Source organism: Equus quagga, chromosome 11 (genome assembly GCF_021613505.1).
Source record: "Equus quagga isolate Etosha38 chromosome 11, UCLA_HA_Equagga_1.0, whole genome shotgun sequence".
Taxonomy (NCBI): domain Eukaryota; kingdom Metazoa; phylum Chordata; class Mammalia; order Perissodactyla; family Equidae; genus Equus; species Equus quagga.
Genome location: NC_060277.1, coordinates 14,796,394 through 14,812,312, shown reverse-complemented (window position 1 = coordinate 14,812,312; position 15,919 = coordinate 14,796,394). Strand labels below are relative to the sequence as shown.

Below are 15,919 nucleotides of genomic sequence, written 5' to 3'. Positions count from 1 at the left end.
ATAAGTCAGACAGAGAAAGACAAATACTGTATGATAGCATTTAGGTCATGTGGAACCTAAACCTAAAAAAGCTGAACTTCTCTAACAGGGTAGAGTGGTTGTTACCAGGAGCTTGGGGGAGGGGGGCAGGTACAGATGAGAGATGTGGGTCAAAGGATACAAATTTCAGTTATAAGATGAATAAATTCTGGGGATCTGATGTACAGCACAGTGACTATAGTTAATAATGCTGTATTATATACTTGAAAATTGCTGAGAGAGTAAATCTTAAATGTTCTCACCACACACACAAAAAATGGTAATTATAGATGTGATGGAGGTGTTAGTTAAGGTTATAGCGGTAATCATTTTGCAATATATAAGTGTACTAAATAAACACATTGTACACCTTACACAATGTTATATGTCAATTATATCTCAATAAACCTGGTGGAACAAACAACAATGGCAGACCTAAAGAGCAGCCAAATTGGAATAAAGGGCAAAGTAGTCTTGGAATGATTTCTACAAAATAAAAATGGTAATGAGAAATTAACTGAAGTGTTTGACCACATTGAGATATCTTACTTGCGGTTATCTTGGAGAATTTGGAGAAAATTAGTGATAGGAATATAGAAAAACAAACCCAACAACAACAGCCACAACCACAACAACAAATAAGGCAAGCATTGACTCCTGGAAAAACAAAACGTTGTACAGAAAAGTAGATATAATCATAACATTCTATGTGGCTTACTGTTGAACAGTATTTCCATATCACAAAAATAGAAACAATGGATGTGAATTTCATTAAAAATTGTGATATAACTATATAAGTAGATGAGGTGGGAAATACATATATTATTATAGGTGACATCTTTGTCTTCCATATTAGAAAGTCAATATTCATTTAAAATTGAAAAAAATCAACAAATGGCAGAATATATATTATATTTAAAAATATGGAGGTAAATCAGAAAAGAAAAAAATTAAGTATTGAAATTGCTTAACTTTCAAGGAAATCACATGTCAAGGATGGGAAGAGACAGGGGTGAGCCTTAGTGCTTATTGATTAGAAGCCTTGTATTATTTGCCTTTTTAAACGATATACATATATTACTTTTATTTTTAAAAAATTATATTTAAATATACATCTTAAATTATATTTAAGATGTATATTTTAAATCATGAAATGACTACAAGCAAGGATATAAAAAGATAACATGTAAAATTCAGGTCCTCTATAGGAGCAGAATCTACAACATGTTTATCTAAGATGGAATTCTCAAAGCGCTTTCAGTGAAATTCAATGCCATATTGAAGTTCAGAATTTCTCCTACCAAAGCCATATAGTATCTCTACTTTTATGATAATCGTTTTCTTGCTTTTCTTTATCTTTGTGCCATCAAAGGTTTTATCCCTAACCAACAGGATATTGAGTATTGCCTGTTTTTCACTTTATGTAAATGAACCCTAGTGCATGTAGTCTTCTATGACTTGCTCCATTTGCTCATATATGTATATATATTTGTGAAATTAATCCAAGAAGATGTGTGGCTGCCATTAATTTTTTTGCCACTGTATACTACTCCCTTATTTACCTATACCACATTTTTTGTTCAATCTCCCCTTGATTGACATTTGAGTTGTTTCCATTTTCTTTTTGCCATTGCAAACAAGACTATTAAATTGTATAGAATTGCAATTGCTTTTTTGCATATTAATTTTGTATCCAGTGACCTTATTAAAATCTTTTCTTAATTCTAGTAATTTATCTATAATTTTTTTTACTATTCTATGTCTATTCATAACATTTACAAATAATGATATCTTTGTTTCTTTTTCCCATCCGTATCTCCTTTATTTATTTTCCTTCCTAACTATAGGGGACCTCTAGTATATATTGAGCCTGAGGGTCAGATTTTGGTTCAGATTCTCAGTTATGGCTTTTTACCCTTCTCAATGCAGCACTTAAATTCAAGAAAGTTGATTTTCCTTGTTATCTTCTGGGGAGTGAGGTGGGTGGAGAGAATTTAATGCTGGCTCGCCATTACACGTTTAGCCATTTGATATCCCAGTTTTATGGGGGAGGAGCGTCCTCCTATTAGACTCCTTATCTTGGACAAGTCTTGCATTGTTTCCTGTTCTAATACCCGGTGGGGACATGGAGAAAGGTGGTTAGGGAAGAAGCCATTTCTCCACTTCAGTTTCTGAGTTCCTGATTTTACTTAGATAATTGACCTGAAATTTTCTTACTTTATTGTCAGTTCATTGATGCATTTAAGAAAATTTTATTAAATATATTTTATTAGAAGTATTTAGTTGTTTTTGTTGGCAAGTCAATCCAGGCACCTGCCTGCCATGTTCCGAGAAACAACCAGATGAGTTTTGGAATTAAGAGAACAAACCAATTGTTATTCTTCAGACAAGATGCAGGAACTAGTTTAAGTGCACCCTTTGAAGTAAGGCCAATTTTCTAAACAATTTTGAAATTCTTTCTCAAAAAGTAATGACAATGCCAAGATTTTTTTCTTTTCCAACAAAAGGCATATACTACATTTCTACAACAGGTTGTGAAAATATCAAAAGAAAAGGGAGTGCATTTGTTACACCCTAAGGTCATTTCTCCTAGTGAAAACATTATTACATTTTTCCAGAAAAATTATCTGCATGCCAATATGTACTATGCCAGTCAGTTACACATCAAGTTTTGAATCCCGAACACCCACACAAAGTTTTTCATACCTGGCTCTTGCTTCTCAAAATAACACAGTAACATTCCAGCATTCATCAGAGATCATATGATTCTTTTGAAGCCCGTTTAATGTACTCTTCCAAAATGCCAAATCAGAAACCCATAATGTCATCAGAATTTGTGCCAGACACACATAGTTGTGATTACTTCAATAAGTAATGTTAATCTTAAAGACATTTGCTATTTTTTAGAATGACAAAAGGGCATTCATAAAATTTTTGTCTGATTTACTTTGTTTATTCTATAGGTGTGACCCTCCATTGTTTATTTGTTTTGCTATTTAATTCAATATTTGCTGAACCAAATGGCAGGAATTCTGAGTCCCATTTTATTGCATGGACTATAACTGAAGTTATCAGAGTTGAATCACATATTCAGAAAAGGAATACAGTCACTAAAATAAATGACAATCTTCTTAATAACTGTAGAGTAAATTGGTAAAAATAATTTATTGTTTCAAAACCAACCATTCCTGAACTGTCAACTTCCAGAGGCAAGAATTCCTTTTTGGTATCTGTAGTGCCTAGGACTAACCCAGGCATGTGGGAGATGCTAAATATTTATCAAATCAATAATAATGTTGAGGGATATAAAATAGAATTCCCCATTTGTATCAGGAAGAGAACGACATAGAGAAAGAAGATACGCTCTGGGATTTGATAGATCTGGGTTAGTTCATTAATTTCCTGACATTAGCAAGTCAGTTTCCTAATTTGTAAAAGGAGGATAATAATGCCTAAGTCACAGGGCTATTGTGGGGATGGAGGTGGCACATAAGCAACTAGGATAGTGCCTGACACTGAGCTGTTACTCAGTAACAGTTAACGACTCTCCCCCACCCACATTTTCGAACGTGATTTAAAAGTTATTTCTGAAGTCTGGCCCTGTGGCATAGTGGTTAAGTTCAGGACACTGTGTGGTGGCCCTGGGTTCACGGGTTTGGATCCCAAGCACAGACCTACACTACCCATCAGCCATGCTATGGCGGCAACCTACACACAAAATAGGGGAAGATTAGCATAGATGTTAGCTCAGGGTTACTCTTCCTCAGCAAAAAACATACATATATATATTTCTTTGTCCATGTGGCATTGACTATGTTGCCTGTATCAGATTTCCATTTTGGCACTTTTTCTTCTTTACGATAGCATTTCTCTTACAGTGCCTCATACCTTCTCTAGTTTCTGGCCAAATGGCGAGAGACTATTATTAAAAAGAAGGAGTACTGTGTACAGGGCTCCCAATTTATTCACTAATTTCATCCCTGACCATAGTTTCTTCATGGTAAAATAGAATTCATGTCAGTCTTGGTCATTTTTTTTTTTTTTGGAGGAAGTAACTCTTTATTACTTTTCCCCAAAGTTTGGCACCTGAGCTAACATCTGTTGCCAATCTTCTTTTTTTTCTTCTTCTTCTCCCCAAAGCCCCCCAGTACATAGTCATATATTCTAGTTGTCGGTCCTTCTAGTTGTGCTATATGGGACACTACCTCAGCATGGCTTGATGAGTGACACCATGTCTGCACCCAGGATCCGAACCGGCAAAACCCTGGGCGCTGAAGCAGAGCTTGCAGACTTAACCACTGGGCCATGGGGCTGGCCCCAGTCTTGGTCTTAACTACAGCAGGTATCACCTGAGTGGTAGTGGTTGGGGAGGGGGCTTTTAATACACTAAATATTTGAGATTTTGTGATCCAAAGGTTTATCTTGAATAAATCAGTATAATATAAAAATATACAGTCTGACAACATGGAAAGTAATTTGAAATAATTCAACAAATTGAGAAGATAAATCACTCACTGATGTCACATTCAACTACTACCTCTCTAGCTGTCCTACAAATGCTTTCTGAGTTACAAGTGCTATCATAAGATAGTCGGAAATTCACAAATGGGAGAAAGAAAAAATTACATTCACATTCATTCTTTTTGGTTTTTTTTTTTTTGATCTACGTATAATACCAAGGGCACTAATAATATATGGATACAAAATATTCTTTTTGGCCTATCTGAAGAGAATAATGCTGTAGTCAGCTCTTTACTTGTCTTCCCTGTCATGAAATAAATATGTATATTAAGGAAACCAAAAGACTCGTTATCTATTGCTGCATAAACCTAGCATTTAAAACAATAAATATTTATCAGCTCATGATTTTTGTGGGTCAAAAGCCGGACATGACTAAGTTGGGTGCTTCTGCCTCAAGGTCGCTCACAAGGCTACAGTGAGTTAGCTGGGACCAGACACTAAAGGAGCATTCGTAGAACAGGAAATTTTTCTTGGAAATTAAAGGTACAATTGTCAAAATTTTTTTTTAAATCATAGAACTTCTAGATGTTAATGTCAAGAATATTTCCTATTGTTTATAACAAAATTACAGAGTTGCATCACAGAAGAGAGAAGATAAGTTGAATGACCAAAACCCAGAGATCTATATTTGACCAAAAGAATTTTCAGAAGCAGAATAAAGAAAATGAATGAGAAGCAATAATTAAAAGTATAACTTAAGCAAAAAAATATCAGAACAAAAAGACATAAATTTCCACATAGAAAAGACCTGCCTAATGCCCTAAATGAATAAAAATATATATATGCACCAGTGGGCTAGAGGGGGAAAAGGTCACAGACAGAAGAAAAGGGATCAGATGCCACTAGAATTCCATGCCTATGACTCTATTCTACAGTCAATAGTTGAAGCTAGAAAATAACAGAAGACAAATTCTGAGGGGAAAATAATTTCAAGTTTGAAGTATACATATAAACTATCAATTAACTGTAGGAGTAGAAAAAATGACCTTTTCATATAAGCAAGTGCTCAAAAATTTTGCCTTCTATAAACCCTTTCTTAGGAAGCTATTGGAGAACGTGCTCTGCAAAAATGTGGCAGTCAGTCAAGAAAGTGAAAGACATGGAACCCAGAAAATATAAACTTCAACACAGCAAAGAGGTAAAGGATTTCTTAAATGATGGTGAGTGGATGACTCAGAATGACAGCTGTGGAGCAGGCACTAAAATTAACCACTCTTGGCTGGAGCAGGAAAATAGAGGGTACCTATAGTGATTTTTCTAAGAGCTAAAGGGAAAGGATAGATTTTCTGATGTTTTAAACCAAATCAAGAGTTTCTTTTAGCTTTTACATTTTGTTACAGAATTTAGGGAAGAATTAATGATAGTTATATAAAAACCTAAACCCTCCCCAAAATGAGGCAATTATTAACTCCAAAAGGAAATGTAACTCTTGTACAATTTATGACTCAGCAGTGAACAATATTTATGCATTTTGTAATAAAACACATGTAATAAACCATACCTATAGTCATAATAATGCAAAAACTAAATGTTGATTTAACCAAAAATTGTGATGAATATACTAAATGAATGGAGGGCAATTGTTAAAAGGTAGCTAAATCCTCTTCTTTCACAGTAGGGAATCAACTTATAATGCTAAAACTGAGAGATTAAGAAACAGGAATTCAAGCAAAAGTTTTAGAAATATAGGAGTAAATTCTAAAAGAAACAATTTCAGAGTTGAAAGTTTAGAAGAGAAGTTATCTGGGAGTGAGGAGGAAATGAACACTGCTACTTTTCATTATAAACCCTGTATTACTATTCAACTTTTAAATTATGCACATGTATTACTGTAATAAATATATATATGTGGCATATATGTTAACAAGTACAGAAATTAACCCAAAGTAGATCAAGTGAAAATACATTGCTAGGCTATGAGGCAATTTCAACCGAATTTAGCACTCAAAGCCAAGTTTCAAAGTCCGGTCGTTACTCTGGCCTGTCTTTCTTACTCTAAGGCCAGAAAGGTCCTTGCTCTACTTACATTTGTGTATGTTTTCCATTTTTCTCGTCACAGATTGCTTGTTACTTCTTCTCTTTGTCCCTACAGCTTCTGCTGGCTGGCTGCTCGGGCTCTCCAAGGAGCCAGCTCTGGCACTCACTCCACAAGAAGAATCCAGGATGCACAATTTTCAAACTGACTTCCTGTCTGTGTCCCTTGCTTCAAAGCCTAAACCCTGAGACTCTGAATGATTAGATCTATGTCCAGATTGTCTACCTGCCATGGGATCACACGGTATAAACACTACCGCTCAAGCCCATCACTTCAGCGGGTTCTGAGAGGGGTACAATTCTGAAGACGAGGCTGCTGTTGAAAAGTCATATAGCCATACCTCGTTCACCTGCTCTGATTCCATCCCCACCAAACTATCCTTTAATCATTTGGTTTACCTTGAAGCTTGCCTACTGGGGAAAAAGGCCTTGGCCTTTGGGAGTTATGGTCTCTTTGGAAGTGAATAAATTGGCTTCAACAATATAAGCAAGAAAAGAGAAGATAAACAGAGAGGATCAATCTACAAAGAGGAAAATAGAAAAAGTACACAAAGGGAAGTACGGACAAAGAGAGAAAACTAAAAACTTTCTTGACTTTTCAGTTCTTGAGGTTTGGCTTTGCATCCTGAACTTCTTTCCATGAGATTTCCCTGGAGCCTGCAGATATATCACATTTTCACTTGATCTACTTTGAGTGAATTTCTGGTTTTTCAACTATGGCACATTGACAAAAATATTAAAAATTTAAAAAGCTTGAAACAGTGTGTCAGACCCTAGTGTCAGATTGTAGTAAATTCTCAGCATAGTGCTGTCCTATGAGGTTTCTTGGCAGTAAGCCATTTTTAGCTAACCATCCTCAACTCAATAATATTTATGGATTTGCTTATTCAAACAAAATAATAAAAAGTCTACAGTAATATTTTTACTTGTACAAAGAAAACTATATAAGCCCTGAAAATTTTAGTTAGCAATAAAATACGAAATGTTGTTACTGAATTTTGCTTCCTCAACCAATTATTTTTTTCTTAGTAATGGTAGGAAGGGTATGGAAGTGGTATGAATAAAATTATGATAAACCTAGCCCTTTTACATTTTACAGATAACAAAGATAGTGATAGAATCCAAACTCTCAATAACTTTAATATGTGTCATAGTGTCACACTGGCTTCCTGTGTAGTTTTCTCTGAATCCTGTCTAGACCTTCCGTCAAACGTCAAGATGCAGAACACAACATTGATGGTCATTAAGACTCATCACAATTTCAACTGCCTGCAGTAAACATCAGGGAAAGAATGATAGCATAGCATTGTAAATGCTCACATTAATGTAGCTACAAGGCAGGGCACGTGGATAGAAAAAAGTGCTTTTGGGGGCTGCCCCAGTGGTAGTGGTTAAGTTCACACACTCCACTTTGGCGGCCGAGGATTCATGGGTTTAGAGCCCAGGCACAGACCTACACACTGCTCATCAAGACATGCTGTGGTGACATCCCACATACGAAATAGAGGAAGATTGGCACAGATGTTAGCTCAGCAGCAATCTTCCTCACCAAAAAAAAAAAAAAATGCTTTAAAGACAAATAAAGTACAATGCTATCCGTTTATTAACTGAAGAATCAAGACCCCCCAGAAAAACAGTTTTGAAAAAATAGCTGAATTCACTCGAATGTTAAAAAAAAAAAAAGGAGAAGAAGAAACAGAGGAAAGGGGAAAAAGCATAAGGTAAAAGAAAATTTGTTCCCTCAAATTTAATCACAGTAAATGCAAACTTATACTGTTCTACCCAATGTCACATAATTAATTTATTCTATCAATACTTCATTATTTTTTTCTTAGGTTGGGAGAGGATGTTAATAATTCATAATATCTATGATAATGTTTTTAAATGTCTATCTTGTCCAATAGCCAGTGATCTGGAAATATTTTACTTTCCAACTTAGTAAGCCAGTTTGAAAAAGCATATTTTATATGTTCTTCTGTTGCTTGCTGGTTAGCCTATGTATACCAAAAGTCGGGTCCTAGTTTTTAATATCAAGACAGAACTTCCTCAGGGCAAATTTTTTTTAAGACTAGTGATTTCTTTTTCAGCAGCACAAGATAGATCTAAAGAAAGGATCAGGATCCCAATCAAGAAAATACTCTGCCATCGGCTACTTCTCTACGCATTTCAGTATAGAGAAGACAGTCTCAGAGAACCGTGGGTAAAGAGTAAATGACAACCAGGATTCTGCTTGCTATTAATTCAGTATCTTGCTGTTTGGTTTTCTGCAGAACCAAAGCCTGTAGTTAATCTTGGCAGTTGAGAACTTACAATTGCCTCTGTCCACCTTATGTGGAACTCTTTGCTTCCCTTTGCTTTAAGTATTACAGAAGAGTAATTTCATATGGGTGCAAAAAGCGGCCAAGAGAAGAGACGCATAAATGTGATTGTATTAACTTGTGTATTGTCACTCCTGTGGTAATGACCATGGTAATGAGTGTAACTTACGACACAACTTTATATTTTGCATACATCTTCAATAGTTACTAAATGTTTCAAACAGGAATTAAGGATGGCCCTGGGGAATAAGTCTTAACGTCATCTGACAACTGGCTAAGGGTAACAGAATTTTCTTTAAATTGCTGAATTTTATAATAGTACTTAAATGAGAACTTACCCTCTCATGCAATAACGTTAGTTTTTTTCTGGGCCAACTTGTCTCACAGTTAAATATAAAGCACTACTTACACTCACTATGAGAAACTGTTAATATGTATTTGTGTTGGAAACAAGTTATATAGAGAAAAATTGAATGATTTATTTTTCCCTGAAGGTCTAATCCTCAGATCTACTTTAAACTGTTTTCTAAGGCAAAAAGTCAAGACAAATAATTCATTCTGATACCTAGCTGTTAAGGCTTTGAATAAGAGAAAGATGTAATAATCTGCAGCAAATAGTCAGATATTAGGCTGAGGTTCCAAAACTCTTGGTATTGATTGTGTACATTTTTATTTCAGAGGATCAGTGTATTTCAGAAAAATGCCTCCCTGTGGTAGAGAATAACAGCATAGCTCATAACTTTCTTCTAAATATTCAAATGAATGCTCGGAGAGACTTGTACTTAGCCCTTCAATAAGTTGTTTGTAAATATGAACCAAAAGAACCGTCGTTTCATCCTGAGGACGAAATCCCTAGATTTTTTACTTGAAGAGTATTTTTTTTCCTCAAAGATTTTATTTTTCCTTTTTCTCCCCAAAGGCCCCGGTACATAGTTGTATATTTTTAGTTGTGTGTCCTTCTAGTTGTGGCATGTGGAACGCCGCCTCAGCCTGGCTTGATCAGTGGTGCCATGTCCACACCCAGGATTCGAACCGGTGAAACCCTCGGCCGCTGAAGCCCAGCTCCCAAACTTAACCACTTGGCCACGGAGCTGGCCCCGAAGAGTATTTTCAACTATTAATTTATCTTCATTTAAACTTCAGACGTTTTTCAAATGACTTCACCATCTGTAACTTATTTCAAAAATTATTCCCACTCTAAACACTCATTTTTGGGTGTGATCAGACAGTAATACAAAGCAATCAAACATTTTATCACTTGACAATAACTAAATGTTATATCAAATTATCCACTCATCGCTTCTAGGCCTTTTGGCTAAGATCAAGTGTAGTATCTGTTCTTATCAGTTTAATATCTGATACATCCTCTATCCGAGGACAATATATTAAATGGACGTTTGGAACAAGGAGATGGAATAGGAGCTTGCTTGCTCCGTCCACTCCACGCATCGACCTGGTATTGCAGTACTTCCAGGAACGGTGCACCAAAAAAAAAATTATCCACTCTTGATTCTGCTCTCTTGTGATGAAAGGATTATCAGCAATAAGCTATATAAGAGAAACTGTAAAGTAAGGGTTACTGAACTTGGTACTGTTCAGTATTGCTATCCTAACCCTCTCTTTCTCTTTCATGTTTCAACAGAATGTTTCAAATTAGCAAAAATTCTTCCTTCCTGAATTTAAAAAAAATCACTTAACTAATAAGACGTAAGTCCCCCATTCTCTCATTTTTGTTTAAACAAAATAAGGAATAAAATGATCTGAGATTCAAAAATAATTCAAAGATTAAAAAAGGATAGCTCAACTAAATATTCTGATGAAACAAAATTTTAATATTATTTTTGTCAACTTTTGGAAACAAAGGACACTATTCAAAACACATGTTTAATATACCTACCACTAATATGTAACTACTTTAAGGTGTAATATATCATTACTTTTTTACTAGAATCAATAGGTCTTTATTTTCTTTCTAAAAATAGATTGTCATACAAAACTTGCTATATGTCTAAAGAGGCCGCGATTTGTAGTTATAGCTATTTTTCCATACTTACTTTGCCATTTAATAGTAAGCATAGCAAGGGTTGAAAAATAAATACTACATATTTATATAAGCATATGTCTGTATTATCGTATGTTATGGTTCTTTTTCCTGTTTTACAACTCCATTTGTTGCAGAAAAAACATTAAAATATTTTCATATTCTCTTTCTTTCGCTACTCACTATGAATAATTCTCTCTTGCCTCTTAAACTCCTGGGTCTTGTGAGGATCAGGCTACCAGGTGAGGGAAGAATTGAAAGGAGTTTGAGCTAGTTAGATTGCTTTAAATTGGAAATGACAAAGAGTTGTTTGTAGAAGAAAATTATGAAAAAGAAGAAAAAATAAAGGAAAAGAGAGCAAGAAAGGTAAGGGTCAATTCATCTGGCTTGAGGGGATATTTTGAGGTGTTCTGAGGCTAGAGTTCAGGGTGAGCTGCTCTATCTACCATGTGGCACAGGACTCTAGGAAGATGGGTGAAAAAGAAGATTTAAACCAATTTTGTTGTATATTATGACTGAAACTCCTCTTTGGTGTATTTCAGGGAGACAGTGGTAAATTTAGTTGCTTTCCAAATTTTTAGAATTGTTGTATGATGTTTTTTTGTTTTCCAATTACATACCGTGTTCAGGTTGCTTTCAGAGCGAGAGCAACGAGGTCTAGCTCTATGTGGATTATAATATAGATTATGGATTATTGCTCCACTAAGTGTAGATATTTAACCTGCAATTCCCAAGAAAATTAGTCTTATTTTTCAATTTCTGCCAAGTGTTGTTGTGAGCTATATAACATAATAAACCAGATGATTAGGAAGCTGATATATTCTGCAGCTTCTATTTGGTTACAAGGACCGAAAAGTTTATGAGAAAATATTTAAAACCAAAGTATATTACTACGCAAATCAAAGCAGCTTGTGGCATGATAAGACCAGAATAATGCATAACTAACGTTTCCGGAATGCTTACTCTGTGCCGGGCTTTGTTCTACGCGGCTGATTGTATTAATTAATTTGATATGCTCACTATAACTCTCATGTAGAACTAGGTTTCTCCTTATTTTTCCCGAAGAAGAAACTGAGGCAGGAAAAAGACAAACAACATGCTCAACGCCACACAACACCAGCAGGTAGATGGTGGTGCTGTATTCAAAAGCAGGCAGTCTGGTTCCAGATCCTGCCTTTTGAACCTCTGTGTTATACTATATCTTTAATCAAAGCTTATATTTAATCTATAAACTACAAAGCATTATATTACTGGTACTTGCCCAAACAGAAAAACTTAATTATTTCATAGTAACAAAGCATATATAAGGAAATCAATTTTCACAATGTGAATTTCAAAACAATCCTATTCTCATACAAATAATATAAATAATATACTTTGTACTGTGTTTCGTTTATGTTCTACCCCCACCCATCTACGCACCTTGCTTTCTGGCTAGATCTGCCAGTGTTACTACTGAGTAATATACACAGAAATCTTGGTGTCACTTATTTGAGAAAAAAATAGCAAAGTCACTTTTTTCTGCCTTTTTTTCTTATGTGAGGGAAAAATACAGTGCCAGGGTGTTTCAGACTTATAAAGGGGAAATTTGACTAAGGGCTTCTAGGAGAACTTAGTTTCTGCCCATGTACAGTACAGAGGATGGAAGCTCTCTGCAGAGAGTGATGATAAGTAGACTGATAGATAGTTATATATTACATATTGTAATTTATTTAATATATACTGTATATATTTGGCTAAACTAATAGATATAAGTCCTATTGTTGAATCTAGGTTGCTTCCTGAGAAAGTTGTATCAGATTTCCTCATTGTTGCTCTAGGGCCATAAAAGGGCTGACAGGTGTGAACCCTGGGAACACAGATGTCAGTTAAAATTTATGGTCATCTTAGAGAATAATGCATGTAACAGAAATGTGGAAATGGTCCCAGCAAGACACTGAAAGGGTCAATCTGTGGACAAGTATATCCCATGGTCACCATGGTAACAATCCTGATGGGATAGCTATGGAGCAACCTCTCCTTCATTCTCTCAAAAGATAATTCTCCTGGGGATGACCTGTACTGAGGTTTTACCAGGATTGTCTCTGTAGCTGTTGAAATAAAATTGCCACTTCCATAGGGAATTAAGTAGAAAACGACTTTCTCATGGAACAACAACCTAAGTCACTTCCAAATACCATACTTAAGGGACACTTTTAAGAATGGTGAGAGCATTCGTAACATTCTAAGAGGATGTTTCCAGAACCACCTAGACTAGGCTGATTTCCAAACCATCCTACGGCATTCTTCCATGGGACTCCCTAATGTGGAATTCAAAACCCAAGACCTTTTCAATGTGTAGATGAGTTCATCCACAAAGTTATTTAGTTGACTCTGAAAACATCTTGTGGATTTTTTTGTGAGTGATCTTTTTAGTGTGGAAAGATGAATGCCTTATGGGAGACCTTCAGAAAAATCTCATTTGGGGAACTTGATATATGTGCTACCACCATGTAATGATTTTTTTCTTCACATGGGAAGTAGGTGAGATTAATGGACTAGTCTGTAGTTCTTGTTCAAAGAACTGTCAGGACCCACGACCCTTTCCTAGAATATAGACTGCTCTCTGTGCTGGGGAAGAGAGTTTCCTGCATGTAAATCCTCAGCTCAAAGAACTTTGTTTAGGTATCAGTCTTGCTTTTCTGTTTCTGTGAAGGATAAGGAGACACTTGCCCTCAGTGCCCCAAACGACGTATGAGGATTGTGAGTGGGTCTCACCATGGGCCCACAATTTCTTCCCTGAGGAAAGTAATGAAAGGGTTTGGAACACCTTCCCCCTTTCTGACATTAACCCAGTCCTGCTGGTGGAGGCTCTGCTCTGGGTGTCTATCAAGCCCTTTGTCATTCACTCCCACCTCTGGAACCCCAAACCATTTGGAAAATTAAAGAATCCCACCTTCAAGCAGAGGGCAGGAACAGAGCAGGTAATATCTGGATATCACTTATCACTGGACTTGAGATAGAATAAAGGGACAATGAAACTTTTTTGGTTGGTGTCCATATCTTGAGGACTTGTTATTGTTTTTCTCTTTGTGATATAACAGTTTCAACAAGCAGTCTAACCCCAAATGGAAAGTATCTCTCTTTTTGACAAGCCCTAGAACTGTACAACTTCTGAGTGAAATTCTCCAAACATTGATCCCATGTAAGTGCAGATCTGAAATAATGTGATAAACAAAGACACAAAATAACAAATTAAAAAACAAGTTTAGATGACGGGGGAAAATCACGTGGAGTCTGTAAGACTAAAGGCAAAAGAAATTGTATATAAGCACTATACTCTAGTTGATAAAATTTTTCTCCACAGAAATGTAGGTCGACAATTCTAATACTGTTATACATGTGTGTTGGGAATGAAAAAATAAGTATATAGATGGCAGGTGGTGGGAGCCAGGTGTCTCACTGTCGGGGTGAGAGTTTACAGATGCACAAGGAGAGGAGGCTAGAATGATCCATGGGGTAATGGATTAAAGCTGGAGACATCAGTATGCGTACATGTTTAGTTTCATATAGATACAGATGGTTACATATAGAAATATTTGTAGATATGTGTGTATACACATATGCATTTCCTTGTTTTATCTGCTGAGAGGGGCTAGAAACAATGACATCCCAAAAGCAAAGAACACACCTAACACTCAGATCTGGTTTCTAAGATCATTCTCTAGTAAAAGGAACAAGGGATCCTTGGATAAATGGCTGATTCTGGGACTGGTGTGGGCAATATACAACATGAACTGGATCATCTTGTGTCAGAAAGGAAGTGTTCAAAATAAAACACAAACTCGCAACGATGGGAGTATGTCAAAGGGCCACAGAAGCCAACTGAAAGAGCTCCCAATGGCCAAAACTGGCACAACTGGAGCAACCAAATAAAGTAGTATTGGATTATAACCCAATATAAAATAAATGTCCATGAGTCCATACTAACATAATTAATAATTGAATAAATAAACAAATTGGGGACAAGAGACAAATCTCTCACGCAGAAGAATTCCAAATAATTTATGTAGATACTCTGCCTTCAAGGAGGTGGAGCATAACTCCAACTCCTTGAGTGTGGGCTGTGCATAGTGACTTCCTTCCAAAATCTACAGTATGGAAAGAGAGAAATAAAGAGTAACTTTACAGTGGAGAAACCTGACAAATACTACCCCAGCCAGGTAAGCAAGGTCAACATCAATAGTTTGTCATGTTGATAGTATGCACTCTTGATATGATGAGATGAAAATAGCACTTTACCTCTGAAGTCTTTCTCCCCAAACCCACAATGCCAGTCTGATGGTGAAAAAAATATCAGAAAAACTATAATTGAGGGACATTCTACAAAATACCTAACCAATACTCTTCTAAACTGTCAGAGTCATCAAAAACATATGAGAAACTGTCACAGCCAAGAAGAGCTTAAGGAAATGTGACAACTAAATACAATGTGGTATCCTGAATGAGACCTTGGAACAATAAAAGGACATTTGGTAAAAACGAAGAAAATGTGAATCAAGACTTTATACATTTGTATAGACTTTGGTTAATAGTAACGTATCAATATTGGTTCATTGATTGTAATAAATGTACCTAATGTAAGATGTTAATAATAGGAGAAACTGGCTCAAGAGTATGTGGTAATTTTCTGTACTATGTTTGCAATTTTTCTGTAATTCTAAAACTCTTCTGAAAAACAGTTTATTAGAAAAAAGTACACATCTTACTGTAAGTGTGTCTGGTTCAATTTATGGTCCTTTTGCAAGCACTGGCAGCCTTCTCTTATTTAACATGTTTTTAACTGCTCTTACCAAAATAACAATTTAAAATTTTAAACAATTTTTATTATAATACATGGATCTTTAATGACAAAAGAAATACATACTCATTGTGATTGGTGAACTAGTACAGAGATATATAAAGATAAAGTTAATTATCACGCTGCTCCTCTGTCTTACATTATTAA

General features: G+C 35.6%; 1 non-coding gene across 1 annotated transcript; it reads left to right on the top strand.

The window, feature by feature from the left end:
- The first annotated feature begins 10,186 nt into the window (after positions 1 to 10,186).
- On the top strand, positions 10,187 to 10,381 carry LOC124248015 (U2 spliceosomal RNA). The gene has a single exon (XR_006890901.1). It is a non-coding gene; the product is annotated as a U2 spliceosomal RNA (small nuclear RNA).
- Positions 10,382 to 15,919: the final 5,538 nt, after the last annotated feature.